General features: G+C 36.1%; 1 long non-coding RNA gene across 2 annotated transcripts in view; it reads left to right on the forward strand.

Annotated features, from left to right (window-relative positions):
* Window positions 1–23,980, forward strand: part of LOC125620460 — a 184,684-nt gene extending 160,704 nt beyond the window's left edge. Inside the window, exon 6 of one of the 2 annotated variants that reach the window (XR_007352151.1) lies at window positions 22,264–23,980. This is a non-coding gene — a long non-coding RNA (uncharacterized LOC125620460). The remainder of the gene's footprint in view (window positions 1–22,263) is intronic. The other variant, XR_007352152.1, reaches the window with a different exon arrangement.
* The last annotated feature ends 1,246 nt before the right edge of the window (window positions 23,981–25,226 follow it).

Consider the following 25,226-nt stretch of genomic DNA (forward strand, 5'->3'; position numbering starts at 1 on the left):
AGCAGTATGTAGTGTCCCTCTTTATCCCTTTTGATTAACTTTGGCTTGAAATCTATTTTATTTGATATGAGTATGGACACTCCTGCTTGTTTCCGAAGTCCATATGAGTGATATGATTTTTCCCAACCTTTCACCTTCAGCCTATGTATGTCTTTTCCTATCAAATGCGTCTCCTGTAGGCAGCATATTGTTGGGTCTTGTTTTGTGATCCATTCTACTAGCCTGTGTCTCTTAATTGGTGAGTTTAAGCCATTAAATGAGTATATACTTTTTGATCAACCTTTCATTATTTAGAGATGGACTTTCACCTGTATCCCCTCAACCCAGGGATCATTGTCCATTGTTGCCTGGTGTCCAGTGTGTTGAAAGCCATGGTCTCAGGTCTTGTCTTTTGTATTTGATTGTTTCAGGTGTATGTATAAATCAGTATCTAATTTCATCTTATGTGAAAGAAGAAGTGCTTTGTATGATATTTTATTATCTAACACAGAGCATCTATATAGAAGTGGCACTAACTAACTATGTAAGCAACAATAATTTGGACAGGTGATATTAACCAGCCTCTGCCATTGGCCATTCCAGTTCTCAAAGTAGCCATGGCAGCAAAGATGGAGGCTATTCATGGGTCCAAGGCTTGAGTTTCAGCTCACCTATGTTAACCCAACTACACTACTGTTTCATGCTTAAACTGCTAGCAAGAGTTCAGTCACTTTGGAAACTTTGTGCCAAGAACTCAGAAAGCAGGTAAAAAGGCATCATTGTGACTAATATTTGACCCTTATTATCAGAAGATAGGACTTCCATCATCCATTAGACACACCTATCATTTACCGAGTGTCTCCTGGTATTCCACTACCCATTTTTATCCACAAAGGGGCAAACCTAACCACTTCCATCTAGGAAAGGCATGGAAAACAGAGTCTTATACCTTAAGACTTGGGCTGGCAGAAGTGCTAACTGAGGGAAGAAGAATCTAGAATTGGTAACAGAGGAAGTTGTTAATAATGTTTCTGTCATTTGGAATCCATTATGGATTTTTTTTTTTTTGTGTGTGTGTGTGGGGGTAACTCTGTACTTAGTTTCCTCTGAGAATACATTCCTTTTTTCTTCTCCTTTTGTGTGCTTTAGATGACATAGACTTGTTCTCAACTCAAGAGATTGACTTAAACCTAAGCTTTCAAAGTATCACTGAATGAGGCACAATAAGACTTAAATTTGAGTTGCTAAGAAAAAAAAAATTACATGTACTTTTCCTGATGAATTTTAGCTTGGAAGGCTGCATCTGGCACTGTTGATAATAAATTTTGCCCTCTGAGATGGAAGCTGACGTTGAGGAGAAATGAATCGGAAGAGAATTACATCCTTATGTCATTTATTTAACCTCCTGGATCAAGACATACCTAAAGCAAACATATTTTTGGAAACGAAATGACATAATTTCAATACCTCCTTTTGTAAAAGCCATTTTTTTGCTAAATTTTCTGAAAATTTCATGGCTAAAGCAGTATCTTACTGAATTCAATTGTGAAAATGGTAATTTTACTTACAAAAATTGCTTTGGTTGGAAGGAACAACTACACGAAGGGAACTCTGAATACTGTGAGGTGCCATTTTGAACACTTGTAAGAGTGTCAAAGTCCTGTTCTTTTTCTTTTCTTTTGGGCTACATCTATGCCTTTTTCTTACAGTGTGTTCTATTCTTGTTAACATCATAATTACTGTAATCATATCAGCATGGTATTAAAAGGTCCTGCTGTTAACTGTGGAGAAAAGAGGAACACTCATTACATTTTCTCTAATTATTAAACATGGTATTTACAAATCCAGAATATTTTTCAAGATATAGAAAAATGTCTAGGAAAAATATTTTAATCTCTCTGAACCTCCATTCCCTAATCGATATAATGGAAAAAGTTCTTCTAACGAAAGTACAAATTATAAAGATGAAATTATATACATGGAGGTCTTGACATAGATGTTGACTTTTTTTTTTTTTACTCCTTAACTATAAAAGTGTATTGTATAAAGGGAAGATTCTCAAGACTGTAGGAAAATAAATGACAGATAGAGGTGTGCCAATTCACCTGGCAACAGATTTCTCAGCAGAAACCTTATAAAGCCAGGAGATAGTGGCATGGAATTTCACAGCACTGAAGGCAAAATACTCTCAACGGAGAATATTTTACCTGCTAAGGCTCCCCTTTAAAAATGAAGAAGGGATAAAGACACAAACATTAAAACAACAATGATAAGGATATCACTAGAGCTGAGAAAGTGGATTAGGGAGAGGAAGAAGGGGAGGTAAAGGGAAGGTACTAGGGAGTGAGATTAATATGGAATAATGAATCTCAGTATTATATATAGTTATGATGTACCAATTTTAAAAATATAAAAAAGTTTTAAAAGTTTACAGAAAAAATAATAAATAAACAATCTATCTCTGTGTTTCAAGCAACATGAAAGACAAGAACAAGTCAAATAAAAAATAAGTAGAAGGAAAGAGAGCAAAGATCAGAGCAGAAATAGATGAAATGAAGAATGAAAAATAATTTAAAAAATCAATAAATAATTTAAAAAAGAGCTGGTTCTTTGGAATGATAAAAAAAATAGCCAAACTCTTCACTAGATTAAGAAATAGAGGGCTGGGGATGTGGCTTAAGCCGTAGCGCACTCGCCTGGCATGCGCGGGGCGCTGGGTTCGAAACTCAGCACCACATAAAAATAAAATAAAGATGTTGTGTCCACTGAAAACTAAAAAATAAATATTAAAAATTCTCTCTCTCTCTCTCTTTAAAAAAATAGAAAACTCAAAATCAGAGATGAAAAGGGAGACATTGCAAATGACACCACAGAAATACAAAATATCATTACAGATTATTACAGAGAACTATATTGTTTTAGCTGTTTGTCATGGTGATAAAATACACAAGAAAATCATTTTAAAGGAGGAAAGATTTATTTTGACTCATGGTTCCAGTGGTTTCAGTCCATGGTCACTTGGTCTTGTAGGTTTAAGTATTTGGAGAAGCAGAGCATCACAGTGTGGGCATGTGTTGGAGTAGAGAAGCTCACCTCAAGGCAGCTTGGAAGTAGGTAGAGATAGGAAGGGCTTGGGGCAAAATAAACCCTTCAGAGGCATCCTCCCAATGACATACTGTCTTCAATTGGCATCACCTTCTAAAGTTGACATCACTTTCCTATAGTGCTACTAGGTGAGGACCAAGCCTTCAGCTCACAAGGCTTTGGAGAATATTCTAGATTCAAACTGCAATATTTCCCCTGGGACCCAAAGGCTCATGCTCATCTCATAATGCAGAATGCATTCAGTTCATCTCCAAGAGTCCCCATAGTCTTAACAGGAAGCATACAAAAGTCTAAATGCAAAGGCTCCTCTGGGACCGAAGGCAAACTTAACAGTTATCTCCATATCAAAAAAAAAATTACATACTTCCAACATACAATCACACAGGGAAAACATTCCTATTCCAAAAGGCAAGAAAAGAAGAATCCCACAAAGGGATGGGACCAAGGCAAGACCAAAACCCAGTAGAGCAAACAATAAATCCTGTAGCTCCATGTCTAGCATCCAGGACATGATGTGAACTCCAAAGGTCTTGGGCAACCCTATCACCCCATGGCCTTGCCAACTGCAGCCCGTGTGGAATCTCTCTTGAGCTGGTTCTGTCTGTTGCCTGCACCTTTCCTCAGAAGATGTTCCATGTCCCTGCCATCTCTTACTTTATTGGGTCTCCATTGCTGCTTCAGCTTCAGTTTCCCAGCCTCACACCTTGACCTCTCAGGAGCAGCCCACAAGTACATGCTGCACACTGGTTGCTCTCCCAAGTCTTCCTGAATACCTGAAAAACCAACATCATGTGGATGATGACAAGGTCTACCACCAATTCAAGCAGCAGCTAGGCTGGACCATGACTGCAGTGGCCTATGAGTGCATGGACCGATGAACACAATGAAACAAATCCTGGGGGAAGAGCTGCCTAGGGAGTCCAGTGGGGAGAGGTCACGGGCGGGGTGAGGGGCTCTCTTCTCAAATGAGAGGCTTATACTTTACACCTTTGAGCCTGTGAAGCTTCTAGGAGCACACCTGGATCAAATCAGGTGTTAAATCTATTGGTTATGATTTAAAATATTTTAACCACAAAAGTAATGTACACCTGATGTAAATTTAAGTAATGGGAAAAGAGTAGAGTGTAAAATTAACTCCCTCTGTACCATCTTCTTTCAATACCATCCATTCCTCAGAGATAACAACTATGCTATTATCGATTTGCTATGTATCTTTATACATGTTTTATTTTGCATTTGGAATCATGTTTGTGAACATAAGCACAAATAAACCCTATTTTGCGGGGGGAGGTGGGGAAGTGGAATTGAACAGAGGGGCACTCGACCACTGAGCTACATCCCCAGCCCTATTTTGCATTTTATTTAGAGACAGGGTCTCACTTAGTTGCTCAGTGCCTCACTTTTGCTGAGGCTGACTTTGAACTTGAGCTTCTTCCTCAGCCTCCTGAGACACTGCGATTAGAGACATGTGCCATCACACCCAGCAAATAAACCCTATTAACACAAACTGTTTTTGCATGAGTAATATAATACTATAAAGATTGTTTTGTAACTTATATATATTTTGTAACTTACTATATGTGTATATATATATATATATATTTACTTTTCAGATTTATATATATATTTACTATATATAGATATTTATTTTTCAGATATATATTTACTATACATATATTTTTACTTTTCAGATAATAGTATAGCTGGAACCTCTATCCAAATTGGTATTTAGAAATGGTTTTATGATTTAAAATTGTTGCACTGCAGTCATAGCAAATCGAAATAATTAATTCTCATAATTTTTTATTGGTAAACTTTTTTTAATTACAAAAGAAAGCAATAATATTTTTAGACATGTATATTTGGAACATGTCAGAACTCTGTAGAAGTGGAATTATTGAGTGAAAATATATGCATATGCTGGGAGCCATTAGCCAAGTAGGTATGACAATTTCCTTGCCATCGTACCCCATGTTGCTTAGTGGAAGGACTCGTGGAAATAGGACATTTTGCAGTGACATTGCATGTAGGTGACCTTGCTCAAGGACCAGGGCGGATTAGGGTGTTCCCGGTTTAGGATAATCGGGTTTAGGGCGTTCCAGGTTTAAGATTATTCCTGCTGGGAATAGGGCGTATCCTGCTGCCTGAGTTCCCCTTGAGTTCTCACGGGATTCAGACAGTATTTTTTGGGAGATAGAAGCCCAGTGGAGGTGGATTTTGGGCAGAGAACGTGGATTTCCCTAGAACGTGATTGTAGAGTGCCGGTGTGAGTTCGGGAATAAAGAGTTGCTGTTTGAATCTACAAGCTGCGTGGTGGCTCGTGATTTTGTGCCCAGCCAGACTGCGGCATGCACATAAGATAGATGCCAAATGATAATGTAAAAGACTGCAGCAATTTATACTCCACAAGATATCCATATCATCAACAGCTATGGTATTTATTATTTATTTTTACCTTGTATTAATTTATGTGTGAAAAATATTTCATTCCTATTTTATTTTAATTTCTCTGATTACCAGTGATATTTTTCTTGAAGGATAAAACTTCTTTCTCAGGATGCCCATGTTCTCTAGTGATTCTATTTAGGTTTAACTCAACTCGTTGTCTCAAAAATTCAGGCAGTATCAAATTACAATCTTTTCTAATAGAAAATGGTAAAAATAGTGGCTCTTTAGTAGTTTAAATATTGAGTTATTTAACTAATTTACTGACAGCCTTAGAGCTACTCTAAGTTGCTTCCTCCATTTCCAAGTCAATTTCCCTATGTAAGTAGGTGTCTTGCATACTGGGACTCTCATTGACTATTGTATATGCTGCATTTAATCCAGGATGCTTTTTCCATTGAAAGAGTGAGAAGTAGATGGAATAGTAAAAAAAAAAAAAAAAACTGCTATTATTTATTGAGCCCCTATTGAAGTTTGAGTATTTGACAAGCTTTATTGCATTTAATACTTTCATTAGCCTTCTGAAAAAATTATCACTGATACTCATTTTACACATGAATAAACAGAAGCTCAGAGAAGTTAGATTAGCTTCCCAAAATCTCTCCATTATTAGGCATCTGAGACCAGAGCTATCTGGCCATTCTATCATTTCTTTACAGTCTCTCATCCTAGTCTATCTCTCATTCACACTCCCTCCATGGCCAGTTCTCATTGGCCAAAGCTCAGGACAGAGTAGGAAGAGTAAGCATTGTCAAAAATGTCTGAGTAAATGAGTCTCTCAACCCTTTCTCTACCAATTTTTGTCTATTGTTATTCTGAGATAAAATTAATTATAAAAAATAATTGAGCTACTCTTTCCTCATTCTTCCTAGCCTGCCTGGTATGTTAGTACCATTTTACATGTATAGATGATAAGTTAATTCATGGTATGTGAAGGATGTCTGGGACCATCATGGCTTAATGCTGTCCTGGAATCCTGGTTAAATAGGGCTGATAGATTGTCATCTTTCGTGAATTGCTGTCACTTGAGCATTGTTAAGTGTTTCAGCTTTAAAAACAGACACACATGAAAACATAACTCTTATTGCTCATGAGATAACATCTCTGTGACCTTTTTTATACCTGAATTAATCAAGCTACAAGTCTATTTAGTAATAAGCTTGTTTTTCTACAAGTTACCTAAATGTTGATAATTTCAATTGGTCAATATGTTAAGCAGGCTTATTTTTACTTTCAACTGTCACCAATTCAGAATATAGGATTTTGTAAGAAATTTCACTGGATCATAACCATGCTGTGCTCCTGAAAATTTTTTTGTCAGACTGTGCAGTTAACAGTACCTGGGTAGAAGATTAAAGAGATTAAGCAGGAGTTAAACTTCTATTTAGATCTATTAACCTCAAATATCTTTACCTTAAAGTATTCTTTTTCCATAGGTGGCAATAAATAAATAGTAAAATAAATGGAAATGCCTTCTCTTTTCATCTGATGACTAGTTTCAGGTTCATGATTTGAAAAGGAAGTACTGGAAAACAATAATAAAAGATAAAAGTAGCACTGATTACTGAAAACACTTTGTGAAAACACTAGACTGTAATTGGCTACAATGAGAAAGAATAAGTAAGCCATTTCAGAATGTCCAAGAAAATGCAGATTGGATCTTCCAAACTTGTTAAATAAGGCCAATTTATTACTAGTGTCATAATTCTTTCCCCAGTGTCCTATAACTCAGGCTACTAAGAATCTTGTGGAAAGAATGACAAAACCAGAGATCAGACTCCCGATCGTGGGAGACTTTTTAATTTGATGGAAACAACCTGAGATCAAGCTGGTAACTTGATAAATCAAAGAAGAAATGTTTTATAAAGAGTTTACAGGTTAGCTCCCTGCCCATTATGAGAATTCTTTCATTCCCCCAATTTTCCTTCTTCTCACACCAGTTTCCATAACAACCCACATCCCATGACCATCCTCAGTTTCCGCTGACTTTCAGATGTTTGCTTTTCAGGGAATCTTCGCTTTTGTTGATACTGTGTGGTCCATGACACTGCCAATTAAATTTGGTTCAAAGCATCCAGACTCTCCTGTGCCTAATATGCTAGTATTTTAGGTTTTGCAATTGTTACTCCTGTATCAGTAATTTTTTTAAAATCCCATTTTCTATGAACATATTTAGGGTATAGACGAAACATTCTTCAGCTTTATCCAGTCTTCGGAAAGAAGAAAACACTTATTATATCTTATTGAGATAAGGAATTATTATGAATGTGGGAAAGATTTCTATAGTACTCCAATTAGAGAAAACCATGGTGTTTAGAGACTTCACAGTATATCAATTTCTTGGTTAGGATGATGAGAAACTGCAAAAAATGTGCATTTTAAAGGTTTCTGTTCCTTAGAAATGTCCATTCAGAATAATTTTGATTACTAGACATCTCCAATGTTAATGTTAGGACTTGGAGACACCAACATTAACACTTGTGGTGTCATCCAAATATTGTCTACTTTACATGTGAAACAACATGGAATTTAATACCTGTAGGTCATCTTGACCAAATTATTATGCCATGAATTGTTTTTTACTCTTTTAGTTACTCTTTAAATATTCTTGCTTCATTACCTCTTATTTCATCAGTTCCTACATCTCTTCCAATTTATGAATTGAAATTGGCAGAGGACTGTTTGAATCTTCTGATAGAATGGTAGAAGTTGTTTATTATGTATTTCTATGCATATTACATGTATATATTATAAATTTTTACATAATATTTACAAGTGGAATGAATTATACTTACAGTAATGTATGTGTGTATATCTATATTGTATGAATCTACCAATCTATCAAGCATTTAGTTATTCATTCATTTTAATAGCATTACTAATATAAAAATTTATATCACAAAATACACCCGTTTTAAGTGTACAATTTAATGACCTTCATCAGTTTATAGAGTTATGTAATCATCACTGTAATATAGTTGTAGAACATTCACGTCACACCTCAGAAAGATCCCTTGTACCTATTTGCAGTCACTTTCTGCTCTTACCTCTGGCATCAGGCAATCATTGATCTGCTGGTTCTATAAATTTTCCATTGATCTGCTGGTTCTATAAAATTCCTGTATATTTTATATAAATTAACTTATGCAATATGTAATCTTTTGCATAATATTCTATTATAGGGTATATCGAAAATTTCTTTCATTGCTGTAAATGCTTTCATTGAGCAGATACATGTTTCTTCATTCATTCTCCAGTTGATAAGCATTTGGACTGTTTTCAGTTTTTGGTTATATGAATACTGCTGCTATGAATATTTGGGTATGAGTCTTTGTGTGTACATTTTTATTTATCTAGTGTTAAGGTTTGGATGTGAGGTGGCTCCCCCAAATAACTCATATGATAGATAATATAGAAATATTCAAATGTTTAAGGTTTAGATTATGAAAGCTATATCCTGATCAGTGGATTAATCTATTTGATGGATTAATAGCTTGAAATTACTACTCTCCTGGGTGGGAACTGTAAGCATGTGGCACACATCTGGGAGAAGTATGTCACAGGGGTCAAGTGAGTAGCTGTCCTCTTCCATGCCCTTCTAGAATGATGTTCTTCCTCACCTTGGACCCAGAGCTATGGATTAGGCCATGTTGGACTGAATCTCTGAAACTGAGACCAAAGTAAACTTTTTTATCCTCTTAGTTGTTCTTGTCAGGTGTTTTGGTCACAGTGATAAAAAGCTGACTCACATCTAGGAATAAAATTGTGGGTTCATATATAAATTTATGTTTAACTTTTTAAGAAACTGCCAAACTGCTATACAGAGTAGCTGCCCATTTTACATTTCTGCCAGCAATACTTGCAATTTTCAGTTTCTCCACATCTTTGTCAACACTTTTAATTACCTGCTTTGGATAGCAGACATTCTAATTAGTGTAAAATGATATTTTTATGTTTTAAATTTGCAGTTTTATAATAATTAATGATACTGACCATATTTTCATGTGTTAGTTATTTTTATATCTTCTTCAATAAATTATTTTCATTTTTATGTTTTGAATTGACTTTTCATATTTGCATTTTAAGAGGCAAGTATTTTTCTTTTTAAAATACATAGTCTAGAACTTCATCTGATAAATGAACATTTTCTCTTGGTGGATTTTGTTTTCAATTTCTAAATGATATCTTTTTAAGTAAAAAGTTTTAAATTTTGCTGAAGTCCAACTAACCAAGGTTTGCTTTTATGTATTATGCTTTTGGTGTTGTATCTAAGAACTTATTGCTGAAGCCACGATCATGAAAATTTTCTCTTATATTTTCATATACAAATTCTATCATTGTAGCTCTTACACTTAGATATCTTCTACTCTGAGTTAATTTTTGTTTATGATGTCAATATATTTCCTAAATTAATCATTTTGCCTATTGATATCCAATTGTTCAAACATTATTCTTTCTCAAGTTTTGATACCCTTATCAAAAATAAATTGGCCATAAATGTGTGGAATTATTTCTGTATTTTGTTTCCTTGATCTGTGTCTGTCTTTATGCCAGTATCACATGATCCTGATTGCTATAGCTTTATTATGTATTTTAAATCAGAATAAATAAGTACTCTGACTTTCTTCTGTTTTAGACAGTTTGGCCTATTTTGGGTTCTGATTCCCATATAAAGTTTAAAGTCAATTTGACAATTTCCCTACTGGAGTATTGATTGGTTGTGTATGGTCTAAAAATACATTTGGGAAAAATAGTTCTTTTACTGATTTTGAATCTTTCAATTCACTAACATAAAATATTTCTCTATTTATTTAGATCTTTAATTTGTCTCAGCAGTGTTTTTTAGCTTTCAGTGTACTAAACTTATTTTGTTAAATTTATTTCTAAATATTTTATACTTTTTAAAACAATATTTTTTGGTTGTCAATGGACCTTTATTTTATTTATTTATATGCAGTGCTGAGAATTGAACCCAGTGCCTTACACATGCTAGACAAATGCTCTACCACTGATCCACACTCCAGCCCTATTTTATACATTTTATTATTTATTTATTTATTTGTTTGTGGTGTCAGAGATTGAACTCAGGGGCACTCAGCCACTGAGCAGCATCCCCAGCCCTTTTTTGTATTTTATTTAGAGAGAGGGTATCACTGAGTTGCTTAGTGCTTCCCCATTGGTGAGGTTGGCTTTGAATTCATGATCCTCCTGCCACAGCTTCCTGAACCACTGGCATTATAGGCGTCACCACCTCGCCCAGCTAATGTTTTTTAAATGCTATTATGAATAGTATATTTTGCTTAATTTTCCTTTTCAATTGGTCACTGTTAGTGTATATATTGCCAAGAGATTGATATTGGCCTGGGACTTAGCATAGATCGTTATTAAAATGTTGAGATATGTTCCTGTTATCCCTAGTTTCTCTAGTGTTTTGAACATGAAGGAGTGCTGTATTTTGTCAAATGCACTTTCTGAGTCTATTGAGATGATCATATGCTTTTTATATTTAAGTCTATTGGTGTGATGAATTTATTGATTTTTGTATGTTGAACCAATCTTGTATCCCTAGGATGAACCCCGCTTGATTGTGGTATACTATATTTTTGGTATGTTTTTGTATTTGATTTGTCAGAATTTTATTGAGAATCTTTGCATCTATGTTCATTAGAGATGTTGGTCTGAAGTTTTCTTTCTTTGATGTGTCTCTGTCTGGTTTTGGAATCAATGTGATATTGGCCTCATAGAATGAGTTTGGAAGGGTTTCCTGTTTCTCTATTTCATGAAATAATTTGAGCAGTATTGGTATTAATTCTTCTTTGAAGGTCTTGTAGAACTTAGCTGTGTATCCATCTGGTCTTGGGCTTTTCTTGGTTGTAGCTTCTGATGGCATCTTCTATTTCATTGCTTGAAATTGATCTGTTTAAATTGTGCACATCTTCCTGACTCAGGGTAGGCAAATCATATGACCCCAGAAAGTTATCAATGTCTTTGATATTTTCTATTTTATTGGAGTACAAATTTTCAAAACAAATGGAGAAATATTGAAAGAATTTCCTCTAAAAACTGGAATAAGACAGGGATGTTTTCTTTCACCACTTCTATTTAACATAGTTCTTGAAACTCTAGCCAGAATAATTAGACAGATTAAAGAAATTCAAGGGATTTTTTTAAGAGAGAGGGAGAGAGAGAGACAGAGAGGAGAGAGAGAGAGAATTTTTTAATATTTATTTTTCAGTTATTGGCAGACAAAACATCTTTATTTGTATGTGGTGCTGAGGATCGAACTTGGGCCGCACGCACGCCAGGCGAGCGCGCTACCGCTTCAACCACATCCCCAGCCTGTCAAGGGATATTGATAGGAAAAGAAGAGCTCAAATTATCACTATTTGCTGATGACATGATTCTATACCTAAATAACCCAAAAAATTCCACCAGAAAAACTTCTAGAACTAATAAATGAATTCAGCAAAGTAGCAGGATATAAATCAACACCCCCAAATCAAAGGCATTTCTGTACATCAGTGACAAATCCTCTGAAAGATAAACTAGGAAAACTACCCCATCTACAATAGCTCCAAAAATAAAATAAAATAAAATACTTGGGAATCTACTTAATGAAAGAAGTGAAAGACCTCTACAAGAAAAACTACAGAACACTAAAGAAAGAAATTAAAGAGGACCTTAGAAGATGGAAAGAACTCCCTTGTTCTTGGATTGGCAGAATTAATATTGTCAAAACGACCATACTACCTAAAGCACTATACAGATTTAATTCAATTCCAATCAAAATCCCAATGATATTCCTCATAGGAAAAGCAATCATGAAATTCATCTGGAAAAATAAGGGACCCAGAATTCTTTAGCAAGAAGAGTGAAGCAGGTGGCATCACTATATCAGAACTTAAACTAGGCTACAGAGTAATAGTAACAAGGACAGCATGGTATTGGCACCAAAATAGACTTGTAGATCAATGGTACAGAATACAGGATGCAAAGACAAACCCAGATAAATACAGTTATCTCATATTAGACAAAGGCACCAAAAACATGTATTGGAAAAAAGATAGCCTCTTCAACAAATGGTGTTGGGAGAAATGGAAATCCATATGCAACAAAATGAAATTAAACCCCATCTCTCACCGTGCACAAAACTCAACTCAATGTGGATCAAAGACCTAGGAATTAAATCAGAGACTCTGTGTCTAATAGAAGAAAAAGCAGTCTCAAATCTTCAACATGTCAGATAGGGCCCTGTCTTCCTTAGTAAGACTCCTATAGTGCAAAAAATAAAATAAAGAATCAATAAATGGAATGAATTCAAACTAAAAAGCTTCTTCTCAGCAAAAGAAACAGTGAGATGAATTGAAAGCCTATGTAATAGGAAAAAAATTTTACCACATGCACATCAGATAGAGCACTAATCTCTAGGATATATAAAGAACTAAAAAATCTTAACACCAAAAACCAAATAACTCAATCAATAAATGGGCCAAGGAACTCAACAGACACTTTTCAGAAGATGATATACAATCAATCAACAAATATATGAAAAAATATTCAACATCTCTAGCAATTAAAGAAATCCAAATCAAAACTACTCCAAGATTTCATCTCATTCCAGTCAGAATGGCAGCTATTAAGAATACAAGTAACAGTAAGTGTTGGTGAGGATGTGGGGAAAAAGGCACATTCATACTTTGCTGGTGAGACTGCAAATTGGTGCAGCCAATATGTAAAGCAGTATGGGGAATCCTTGGAAAACCAGAAATGGAAACACCATTTGACCAGCTATCCCACTCCTTGGTTTATACTCAAAGGACTTAAAAACAGCATACTACAGAGACACAGCCACATCAATGTGTATAGCAGCACAATTCACAATAGATAAGTTGTGGAACCAAACTTGATGCCCTTCAGTAGATGAATAGATAAAGAAACTGTGGTGTATATGCACAATGGAATATGACTCAGCATTAATAGAGAATAAAACCATGGCATTTGAAGGTAAATGGATGAAGTTGGAGAATATAATGCTAAGTGAAGTTAGTCAATCCCAAAAAATCAAATGCAAAATGTTTTCTCTGATATGAGGCTGCTGATGATCCATAATGGGGATGGGGTGGGGACTAGCATGGGAGAAATGGAAGAACTTTAGATAGGGCAAAGGGGAGTGAGGGGATGGGATGGGTTAGGGGGGTAGGAGAGATGGTGGAATGAGATGAACATCATTATCCTAGGTAGATGAATGAAGACATGAATGATGTGACTCTACTTTGTGTACAACCAGAGACATGAAAAATTATGCTCTATATGTATTCATTCTGCTGTCATATATAACAAATTGGAATAAATAAATAAATTTTAAAAAAGCAAAATGCGAACCTAAAAAAAGTAAACAAAAAAACTCCAATGCCATGAAATTTTATGGAGGAAGCCCCTACCATTGCACCAACATATATGGAGCTAGAAGACTTTGTGGTAAGGGAAAGAAGATGGTTCTGGAAGGACAGATGTTGCATAGTCTCTCTTATACAGGGCATCCACAGTAACTGGAGTTACAGAAATAGACAGTATAGCAGCCATGGCCGGGGTGGGGCCGGGCATGCAGGAGTAGTATTGCCGTGGTGGAGGTCACAGTTGTCCAAGCTGATTCCAGAGACCTACTGTGCTGGTGCCTACAGTCAATAATAAGGTATTCTGTACTTAAACTTTGTTAAGAGGTTAGATCCAATATTAAGTGAAGTTCTTTCCACAAATTACCAAAAAGCACACTAAAGTAGGGAAATAAAGAATTTTTGGAGGTGATAGATATTATTACCTAGATTGTGATGATTTTGCTAACAATAAATACATGTGTCCAAGCTTATCAGGTTGCATTCATTAATTATGTATGGCTATTACATGCCAGTTATAACTCAATAAAGGTGGACAAATAAACTATAAAATTTTGAAACATTAATCTTGTATTATGCACATTTTTCAAAACTTATTTGTCCCAGTAGAGTTTGAGTGGATGCTACAGGATTTTCTACAGTATATTTTATTGCCTGTTGAAGGAAGTTTCAGTTTTACTTCTTCCCCCTTTCCTTCCTTCTTTTCAGTCTTCTTTTTCTCCTCCTCCTTGGTCTTCTTCAGTTGTTCCTCCTCCTCCTCCTCTTGGCTAGAACTTCCAGTACCATGTTAGGATAGTGAAAACAGCAAAGAGAATCTTCCTTCTTCCCAAACTTAGGAGGAAAGTCTAATTTGATATTAACTATAGAGTTTTTATCAGGTTGATAAAACTTTCTTTCTCTACTTTGTAAAGAGTCTAAGTAGGAGTAGATGTTAGATTATTGTCAGATGCTTTCTGAGTTTGATGAGATGTTGATGTCATTTTTGTCCTTTAATCCACATGATACATTACTCAGTCCTTTGATGTTAAGTGAAATTTACATCATTTCTGGGGTAAATTCCACATAGTCATGGTGCATACTTTTTATTATAGGTTACTAGATTTGTTCTGTTAATATTTTTTGAGGATTTTTTGCATCTATTTTCACATACATCAAGATGGCTACTGTTGCCTGTTATTTTGGTTCTCTTGTTTCTTTGGTTTGCTAATACTGACCTTATGGTACATATCTTATGGGTGAGTTGTTGAAGGAATACTATTTGTCTTTCTTATTGAGTCAGATTTAGTAAATTGAGGTAGTTACTGTGCTTTTTAAATACAGAAATCATTTTTCCATTTAAATTTTTTTTCTATTGAGTTTTTGTATTTGAAGTGTCATACTTTCACAATTTCCTTTAATTTTTATGAGCATGATTCTTTTAGTGCTTGAACATATGTATAGTGGTTAGACATATTTTGATAATCAAAATCTCTATCTGCTAAGTTCATCACTTGGGAATCATTATAATTTCAGTGGACTTTTATCCTGCCCTCCAATAGAGGGCATACCTTCCCTTTCCAGATTTCATTTGTTGTTGTTGAAAAATGGAAATTTTTGTTATGTTGTAGCAACTCTGGATTCTGAATTTCTCCCTGCTGAGTTTTTAGTTTTCTTTCTACTGTTTTATTTGTTTAGTAAGTTGCATGAAACCTGCTGTCTTCCCTTAGTGCTTTATCACTATCTTTAAAAAAAAAAAAATTTTTTTTTTTTCAATTTAAAAATCTGGCTTCCTAGAGGGCCCCCTGGAGTCAACATAATTTGGTGGTTGGACAACAACTAGTCAAACGTTGTGTTCAAGCTTCTCAAGCCAATCACATTTTTATCCTTTGCCAAGGGTGAATATCTGTGTGGTTCAGGAACTGGGTTCAATAATCAGTTTTTGAGTCTTCCCTGCCTTCCTGCTCAGGCCTCTTCTGTTTGCTGACTTCCTGCTCAGCGAGGGATGCATGAATTGCTATCTAGTCTCACCTATGCTTGTGTGAAGAGTCCCAGACTGCTTGGGATGTGTAGTGGCAGACCAAGGCCCACACAGTGCCTGGATCTCCCTGTTAGGTTACAGGATAGTCTGTGACTTGTTACTGGACCCAGCCAGGTTCACCACGTCAGGCATTCTGTCACTGTGTTCCTCCCTGTGCTTTTAAACATCAAGATGACTAGTATTTCTGACAGCACAGGAGCATAGGCTTTTTCTAACCCTTATTCTGAATCAAGACATCCTCCCTTGGGTAAAAAGCTGCTGGCTTCACCGCCTGTCCCAGGCTGCAAGGCTCTTGGGCGGCTCTTGGGCTGCTCCTGCTGACTGGGCTGGGGATGGAGTTGGTAGCAGCTTTAGGCTAACACTGCAGAGACTCCCACTGCTATCACCCAGGGTTCAGCAATTATTCTCTGCCATGCTCCCTTTCCATTGAAATTGTACCCCTGTCCATTCTAGAATCATGAAAACCTTAGTTTTTGACCAGTGTGTTAGATTTAGGAGAGGATTTGCTGAGCTCCTCACTTAACTGTTCCAAAAGTCCTGCTCAGTGAAGTCGCTTTTGAGCAGTTGTTCTCAGACCCATAAAAATAAGGTCACAGAGACTGTTTATTTAAGATTCCTTAAAATTTCTATCATTAAATGCAATTGGTTTGTTTATTCTCTAGGCATTTGGCACATGTTGTCTGGTCATAATCACCTGTTCTTTGGAATTTTCTCATAGTTGCTCAAAACAGATGATGTGATAACATTTTATTTAACATTTTCCTTATCAAATGCTAGTTTGGTAGCCTGACATTGGCTCCTAAGGTGAAAATTTTCATTGATTTCTAGTACTTATGATAGACCCAACCTGATCTTTTCTTAAAATTGGGCATCTCGCCACAAAGCCATGAAAAGATAATTTCGGCTTTACTATAAATTACTGCAAATTCTGAACCTGCTTGGAATGCCTGCCCGTGCCTTGAACTCACCCATGCCTGGCTCTCTGACCAGATAGCAGCCCTCTCTGAAACTTAGTGACACCTCATAAATCTTGGCCTTCCCTGGCCAGACAACGACCCTCTCTGAGGCTCTAATGGTCCTCATAAATTCTGATGTTGGGGCCAGCAAAAAATGTAAACTACCATTAGTGTGATGCTTGTCAGAGTTCTGTTATCTGTAACCCCCCTTTGTGTAACTTTCTGGGCTATAAAGCTGGGCTGCAGGAAAGCTGGGGTTGCTGTCTTGTTCCCGCCGTTTTGGGAGGGAGAGGCAGCCCGGCCGGTGGAAATAATAAGCTTGCTTTAATTTGATTTTAATTGGAGTCAGTGGTCTTTTCTTGCGTCCTGGTCTAACACTTACTTTTCTCCCTTTGAAGTACATCTATCTGCCTCCTCACTCTGTAGATGGCCATGTGAGGTCTTGGTGGGACTGAAGGTTCTAGAGTGGACTTTCTCAGGAGTCCCTGGTTCCCTCAGCTCTTCCATTCTTCTCTTTGGCTAAGGATCTTCCTACATTTCCCCTGTCAAGGACATCTTTTCAACATGTTTTCAGTCCTTGATCTGTACCGTCTGTCTTCAGTCCTTCCTCTTACATATTCCTTTGTTAAAAAACTTATGTTTTTCTACTCTATTGTCTGAAAGAACTAATACTGCACTTAAAATAACTTTTAAACTAATAAAATTCTCTTGCCTAATTGAGGTGGTAATATGGACGTTTTCTGTATCTTACCCTAGAAAATATGTACTCGTCTTCATTCTCACTGCAAAAGGAAGACATTGGAGTAGGTCAATTCTAGGGCTACGTCCACCCCTGTATCTCTCTGATTCTCTGTGGATTTCAATCCTTTTATTAATTATGAAGTATGTTTATATAATATCTTTGGATTTTTACATTGAAACTCAATTAATATGTATGTGCAACAAGAGGGATAGGTATATACATATTCATTATTGGCTCACTTAATAAAATTGTTGTGGTAGGTGAGTGGAACTTAAGAATTGAAATAAGTTATTTTCCATGTCATGTTCTCAAACAAAAACTCTCTTTTGGAAGTGATTAGTGTCCAAAAGCTTTCTATTTTGCAGATGTGTTGAGTGGTGAGAAGTCAGGGCACTGTCAGGTGAGGTTGCAGAGCAGGTTAACTGTGAGAGCTGGAGATGGGATTTCAAACTCTGAATAACCTTCCATTCCCTGTTTACCCACAAGTCTTTGCTGCTGCCTGAGTGTGTTTCTGTTTTTAGAAACCCATTTAGCCCAGTTTGAGTAGTGCTAATTATTCAGTGTATATTAAATATCAATGTGAATATTGAGACTGAAATAATTTGCAACATAGTTATCGCAACTACACACCCTCAGAGCATGCTTTGTTTGAGAATTAATCATTGTAATACTCCAACAAACTCCGTATAAGAATACATTGATATGTACACTATATATAATTGAAATTTTATAAATTCAGGTTACTTCTTATTTGAAATATTTTAAAGCAAATATGTCCATTTATTTACTTGCTGACATAGAGGGTAAATTGTATTTTTAAAGTATGTTTTAAAATCGCTGCTTCTTTTCAGCTGAGATTTAGAATTAATCTTGGTTCTTTAGTTTTGTCCAAATAATTTTTGTTTACTGGACATCTACTCTGTGACAAGTGCCATGCTAAGGGCTTTCCAAAGAGAATATCTAACTCTTTAAGTAAATCTACAAACTGGGGCTTGCTTCACAGAGGGAAAACAATCTAAAGGAGGTGACTTAGGAACTTGCAACTTGTAGGTCCAGTCTTCCCACACAGCCCTTTACCTGGAAGCTTGTACCCTATGGTCACCAGTGCTTATCCTCCTGCCTACCGCCATTACTGGTTGTATTAAGAGGTATTTGTGGATATTGGCTCTCTTATTTTTGTAGTCTGTTCTGCATCTGTTCAGTTTGAGAATGGTATTTTTTTCCTGCAACCTGAGATTCTGAAAAGATTCTCAGTCATGTGTCCCTCAGTTCTCTACCAAGAGCATAGGCATGTTACCTAAATAGAGGTGGCCCAGTCTGAAGACTGGCATAAATAGTCAAGGGATGCTCTTTTCATTGAATTTGCAGACTCTGAGGACCATACCCACACTATCTTTGTCTTTATACAGTGATGATTTCCTGGGAAAACAGAGACTATGGAAGAAAAAGAAATATGAACCCTTCAACCAGCTCTACCTGCGTCCGTCCATCTCACTCCCTGCCCTTCTAGGTGAATTGAAGCAAAAACCTCTGTTACTTAAACCAGTTTCCATTGGGATTCTCATGTTTGCACCCTATCAATACTCACTGAGAATTGCTAACACATTCGTATAGAACTTGAATAGTCTGTGAAGTTTTTCCCTGATAAAATTATTAGATTTAATACTGACTGGTGACTGCCTGGCTCCTCACCCTAGAGCCCCAGAGAAGGGAACTACTTGCTTCCTCACTCAGTTATGTAAAATTCAGGCTGACTTGGGTAGAGGTGCAGAGTCATCTTACTCAGTTGGGAAGAGAAGTCTGGGGGGAGGGGAATGCCAATGAGTTAAAAATGATAAACCCTTCTTAAGGTTACATTTAATTTGATGTGCTGAAGTTTCTGTTCTGGTGCTGAATATTCATGTTTATTGAGAAGTCCCAGAGGCTTCACAACAGTGTCATTTTCCACAATTTCAGAGGGACAGGAAATGTGCTTTCTGCTGATAATGCACTGGAGCAATGGTGAAGGTGAGCTCTTGGACCCTTCTTAACCATTTAAGTCCCGACTTAAGCCATTTTTATATAAAAAAAAAATACTTTTGGGGCTGGGATGTGGCTCAAGCCGTATCGCGCTCACCTGGCGTGCATGCGGCCCGGGTTCGATCCTCAGCACCACATACAAACAAAGATGTTGTGTCTGCCGAAAACTAATAAATAAGTATTAAAAAATTAAAAAAAAAAAAAGAAAGCCTCACATTTCGGAAAATACTAAGAGTACCATAAGGATTGTTGACTTAATTCCTGGCAAACTTGTTTTTAAATGAGGATACACGAAGGGCAAAAAGGTATAAGAACTTATTTTTTAATAAACCCTGATTAAACTCAGTATGAGGTGCATGCATTATTTCAAAGTTATTAACTTCTTGACTCAGTTTAAATTGCCATAAATTACATCTGTACAAAATACTTATACCCCCTCCCTCCTACCCAGTAGTACAAAATGTCATGGGATGATAACAGGGTTAAAAGTAAATTGAAACCAAAATGAAATCTTAATTCATGCAGGTTGATAGGTTTCCTTATCATGACTCCCTGTTGGAATGAAAAGCCTTGCTATCTTTTTACTTGCAGCATTTTTTTTTAAATCATGCTACATGGAGATTTCCTAATAAATACAATTCTTAGGGGTCTGCCTTGGGAGAGGTTGAGTACTATGAGAAAGCAAAATTTGGTTAGATTAAGAAAACAGTAGAAGCCCTCTTCCCCAAGTGGTTAGGAGCAATGGGTGGTGGATTAGTTGAGAAAGCCATTTGGAAAGGGCTGGAAAACATACACCTAATTCAAATATATTATGTTAGTGTAAAACATTTAAAAGTATATTCTTTTGCTAATCTTATTGATATAATCTATGGCCTTACTTTGAGGGACACTCCGTTGATTGAATCTTTTTATCTTTTTTTGTGGCTATACTGTACCCATAATTCTTTGTACCTGATGGTCTATTTTCCAGATTTCTGTTTTTCTAAAAAGGGTAAAAAAATTTAAAATATTTGTGAAGGTGCATGTCTTCACACTCCATCTAGATTTTTGTGATTCTTCTATTTCATTCATACCTAATAAAATAGCAAGTTTTGATAGTGGTCATGTTTTGAATGTCTCTCAAAAATGTCAGATAGGTTTTTGTGGAATAATATCTTTATATATATGTTTTTGGACCTATGTTTAGGTAGTTCACTTAATAGTTAACTAAATGCTTTGATTATCTTATCAAGTTCAGCCAGTAGAAACAGAGCAGAAACAAACATATCTGTTGGTCAATATATAGGCCACCTGGTGGGCCTATAATTGACTAGGGTGATAGAAGGACCCTGTGATATTGTGATATAATAATTATGTCATGTGCATGTATCATGGCATAATGAATCTCACTATTAGGTACAATTATAATGGACCAATAAAAATAAATAAAAAAGAAACATATATTTGGTTGCTGTCCCGGGTTCCTGGCACACAGCTTCTAAAACTCTTGGAATCTCCACAGTGATTTTTTTCATATGCTAATGAAATGACTTATGAAATAATTGATCACTCAGAACCCCTATCTCGCTTCTTGATGGAGACTGGTCACCAGAAAAAGGGAGGCATGTGTAGAAAATCAGGACTTTTAGCCCAACCCTCTGACCTTTAGGAGGGCAGAGGATCTGAAGGTTGCATGGATCACCAATATCAATGATCTAATATGGTCATGCCTATGTAATAAAGCCTCCATTAGAGAACCCTACAACTAGGTTTGAAGAACTTCCAAATTGCTGAACACAGGGGTGTTCTGGAGGATGTTTTTCCCCAAGAAGACATAGGAGCTCCATAACTCTTTCCATGTACCTTGTCATGTGCTTCTCTTCTATCTGCCTATTCACCTCTATCCTTTGGAATATCCTTTATAATAAATTAGGAAACATGAGCATTTCCCTAAGTTCTGTGAGCTGTTGTAACAATTAACCAAGAAAGGGATCATGAAAACCCCAATTTATAGCCAGTTGTCCACAAACACAGGTCACAACCTGGGGCTTATGATTGGAATCTGCAGGAAAGGGTAGTCTTCTGGGACTGAACTTTTTACTTGTGAGGTCTGAAGCTATCTTCACATAAGTAATGTCAGAATCAAAGTGAATCATAGGACACTAACTTGGTGTCTTCTGGAGAATTTCTTGTGTTGGAGAAAAATCCACAGACATATTTTGGTTACCAATATAAGTGTGTTGTGTTGAGTATGTGATAATAGAAAAAAACCACTGATTTTTCTTTAACAGATGCTTATCATTTGATTTCAACATGGATATTAGTTTGGTGAGTGAATAATTTAAGTTTTTTTTTTCCCCTGGAGATAGAATCCAGACAGGGCTAAGCAAGTGTGTGTTACCACTGAGCTGTACCCCCAGACCTTTCATGAGTAGTTTAAATGGAGGCTAATTAAGAGACTTTCCAAAGGAAATGTTCAAGAAGAAAGAGCTGGATTGTACCTTTTACTCATTAACAGATTTTTTCTTTAAAGATTCTTGAATTTTGCTTCACGTTTATACATGTTAAAAGAAAATATGCAATTTGTACCATGAAAAGTAGATTCCTTTTCTTTGTGTTTGCTTTCAGAGTGGATAAGCCAATTAGATGTGAACTCTGGTGTCCACTGTAGCCAACCTGAACAGGAAGCTAAGGTTATAGGAGGATCCTTCTTGCTTCTTTTGAAACAAGTGCAGAGGAAAGACGATTAAAAATCCTGGGACTGCTGCGAAACATCCCTGTTTAAATTCTGCTCTGAAACCTGACTCAATCCCAATCACATCCTCCATTGAACTTATTATCTCACAGATGTCATTGCATTATTCCCTTACAGGGGTGGGGGGGGGTAGGGTGGAGTGGCATGGTGATGGAATTGGAGCGAACTTGCTGCCCTTGACCACTTGCTGACTCCTGAAAACATGTATCCAGTGTTCTCAGTGAACATTTCATAGCGCTTGCTTTGTTTGGGTCCCCTTCCCATATCCTAGCAAAGGAATTTGAAAAATGCAAGGCTGCAAGAATAAGTGATTGGTGGCTTGGAGGGGCCTGTAGGTCTTTAATCATTAATGTCCTCTTTTTTCCTACTAAACTATGTTGCCATTAGAGTTTGTAGAAACCATTTTTAATGCATTATTGATTAATGGAGTACAAAGTAGTCATACTTTTTTTCATGAAAAATACTGCTTGGGTATACTTGGGAATAAAGAATTGTTTAATATATCATCTATCGAATATCTAAAGGCTGTATTTGTTATTGGGGACTAGAGCATAAGAAATGATCTTCACATTTTGGTAGATGCTGAGCAGTATCTGGTTCCTACCTTTTATGCCACATGTGAACGACCGTCCAGAGTTTACTACAAAGGACATGACAAGTTGCTGTGCATATTCATACCACAAGTAAAATTCAGATGCACTTCCATTTATCCTGCTTACTGAATGTTGCAGTATCATGAATAAATAATGAAATCTAAGCCTTGGGTACCTTAGAAGCTGTGAGATTGAGCTCCTCCTGAGGGGAAAGACAAATTTCAGTTAAATAGGCCCCATTCTGAAGTGTGACCAAAGCTGAGCATTCTGTATCCTACAGGTACTCCTTAACCACAAACAGGGTCCAAGTAGTAAAGGATGGGTGTCTGGGCTCAGAAGAACTGCTTCTGGAATTAGGTCTTGCTTGTTGCCCAGACTGGCTCCAAACTCTTAGACTCAAGCAAATCTCCTGCTTCAGCCTCCCAAGTAGCTGGGACTATAGGGAGGCAGCACCATGCCTGGCTAGTGAAAGGCTTTTTAATTGTGCTATTAACTTTGCATTTATAACATTAGATGACATTATGGAGACAGAACTATTTTCTGTTAATATGGATAAGAAAATTAGCATATATGTATATACACACATATGCATATATATGGGGGGGCGCATTTCAAAGAATTTCTGACTCATTTCCTTTCTCCCTTTTGAGTTCAAGTTCTGACTCAGCCATGAAATTTCTAGGTAGGAAATAAGTGAGAAAGGTTAGATTTCTCTTGTAAGTGCAAGGTAGAAAAATATGATTAGAAACATTAATGCATTTATATTATTATATTTTGTGTACAGAATTATTTATCAGCTATTACATAATTATTTTTTTCCAATGTTTTTTGCTGCCGTTCTTTATGACACAGGTATTTAAAAATGTTAAAATGTCTTTTTCAGTAATTGTAAAAGTTAATACAAGGAAACTGGTTAAGGTTAAAAACATCTATAACATCTTTAACATTGGGTTGTGAAGATGGGCACGTGTATATAAAACAAGAGATAGAGATATTCTTAGGTAAACAGAAGTGGTGTTATAATCACAAAACCCAACTATTATGAATCTTTTCACAATTCAGTGAAAAATAAAAATTGTTTTCTAAATAATTGATGTAATATTAATGATTCATGCATTGTTCTTGAAAAGTTCAACTTATCCTTTTGGACACCATCTCTCCTGATTATCAGGTGCTTTCCTTTCTTTCAAATATTTCCTATGCTTGATTTTCCAAAGGTATGTACCTTGTACAGAGTCATCTGTTTATTAATGACTCAGCATGTACCCAAAGATAATATTGTCAATTACCTAATGAGTTTTCTTGTATTTAGATCTAAGTACTTTATATTTTCATTTAACTCTTATGAAGAATGGATTAACACATGATGGGTAAAGTCTAATTCCAAGTTCTAAAAGCTTCTAGTATTTAGAAATTAAACAATTTAATTCAGTAGTGCCCCAAAGAATTGTTCTGCTAGTCTAGCAACTCTATGTCCACCAATCTGGAAAGAGAGAGAAATGATATAATACAACAGAAGTAAAATGATCAATTCTCAATAACTAATAGAAATAAAATCATTGCAGGTGTTAGCTCAGTCATAATTTTGGGATCGATTTGAAAAAATTTAACATCTGTGTTTAAATATCACATATTCTCAAAATACAGAGATGTCCTTGCATTTTACAAGAGGCACTTTTAAGCCATTGAATGTGGAGAATATGCTGCATACACTCCTACTCTATGGGAAAATCAGCTTAGAGTTTTAGAGTGCTGTGTAGTTTCATTATTCCACTTTTTTTTGTGAGCTCATCAGAATGGGCAATGCAAACCTCGATTGCTCTCAAGGGTTTAACAGCCAATCTTGTTTAACTTTTCCTATATCATTGATTTATTTTGGATGGTGATCAAGTCTGACTATGGTCCAAGAACTGATGCTTCAGCAATCCAGGGAGGTTGGCCTGGAGTGGAGAAGAGGCAAAGTTAATGACCTTTTGGATCTCATCCACAAGTGAACCTTTGGTAGCCTTATCAGTTTCTCCCTGCTTTTAAAATATCATTTCAAAATCAAATTTACCACAATCCAGGGACTCTTGTCAAATGAAATGGAAAGTTGATGGAGAAATGGCATTACTGATTAAACCAGGGCACAACTAACTGCCTCATTCTGTTGTTGGGTCCAACTATTGACAGAAGAAAATTATAGGTCATTCAGTTATGGTCTAATTAATCATAAGACTAATAATAAAATATCAAGATTAGTG

The sequence above is a fragment of the Marmota marmota genome, unplaced genomic scaffold (genome assembly GCF_001458135.2).
Source record: "Marmota marmota marmota unplaced genomic scaffold, marMar, whole genome shotgun sequence".
Classification (NCBI taxonomy): Eukaryota; Metazoa; Chordata; class Mammalia; order Rodentia; family Sciuridae; genus Marmota; species Marmota marmota.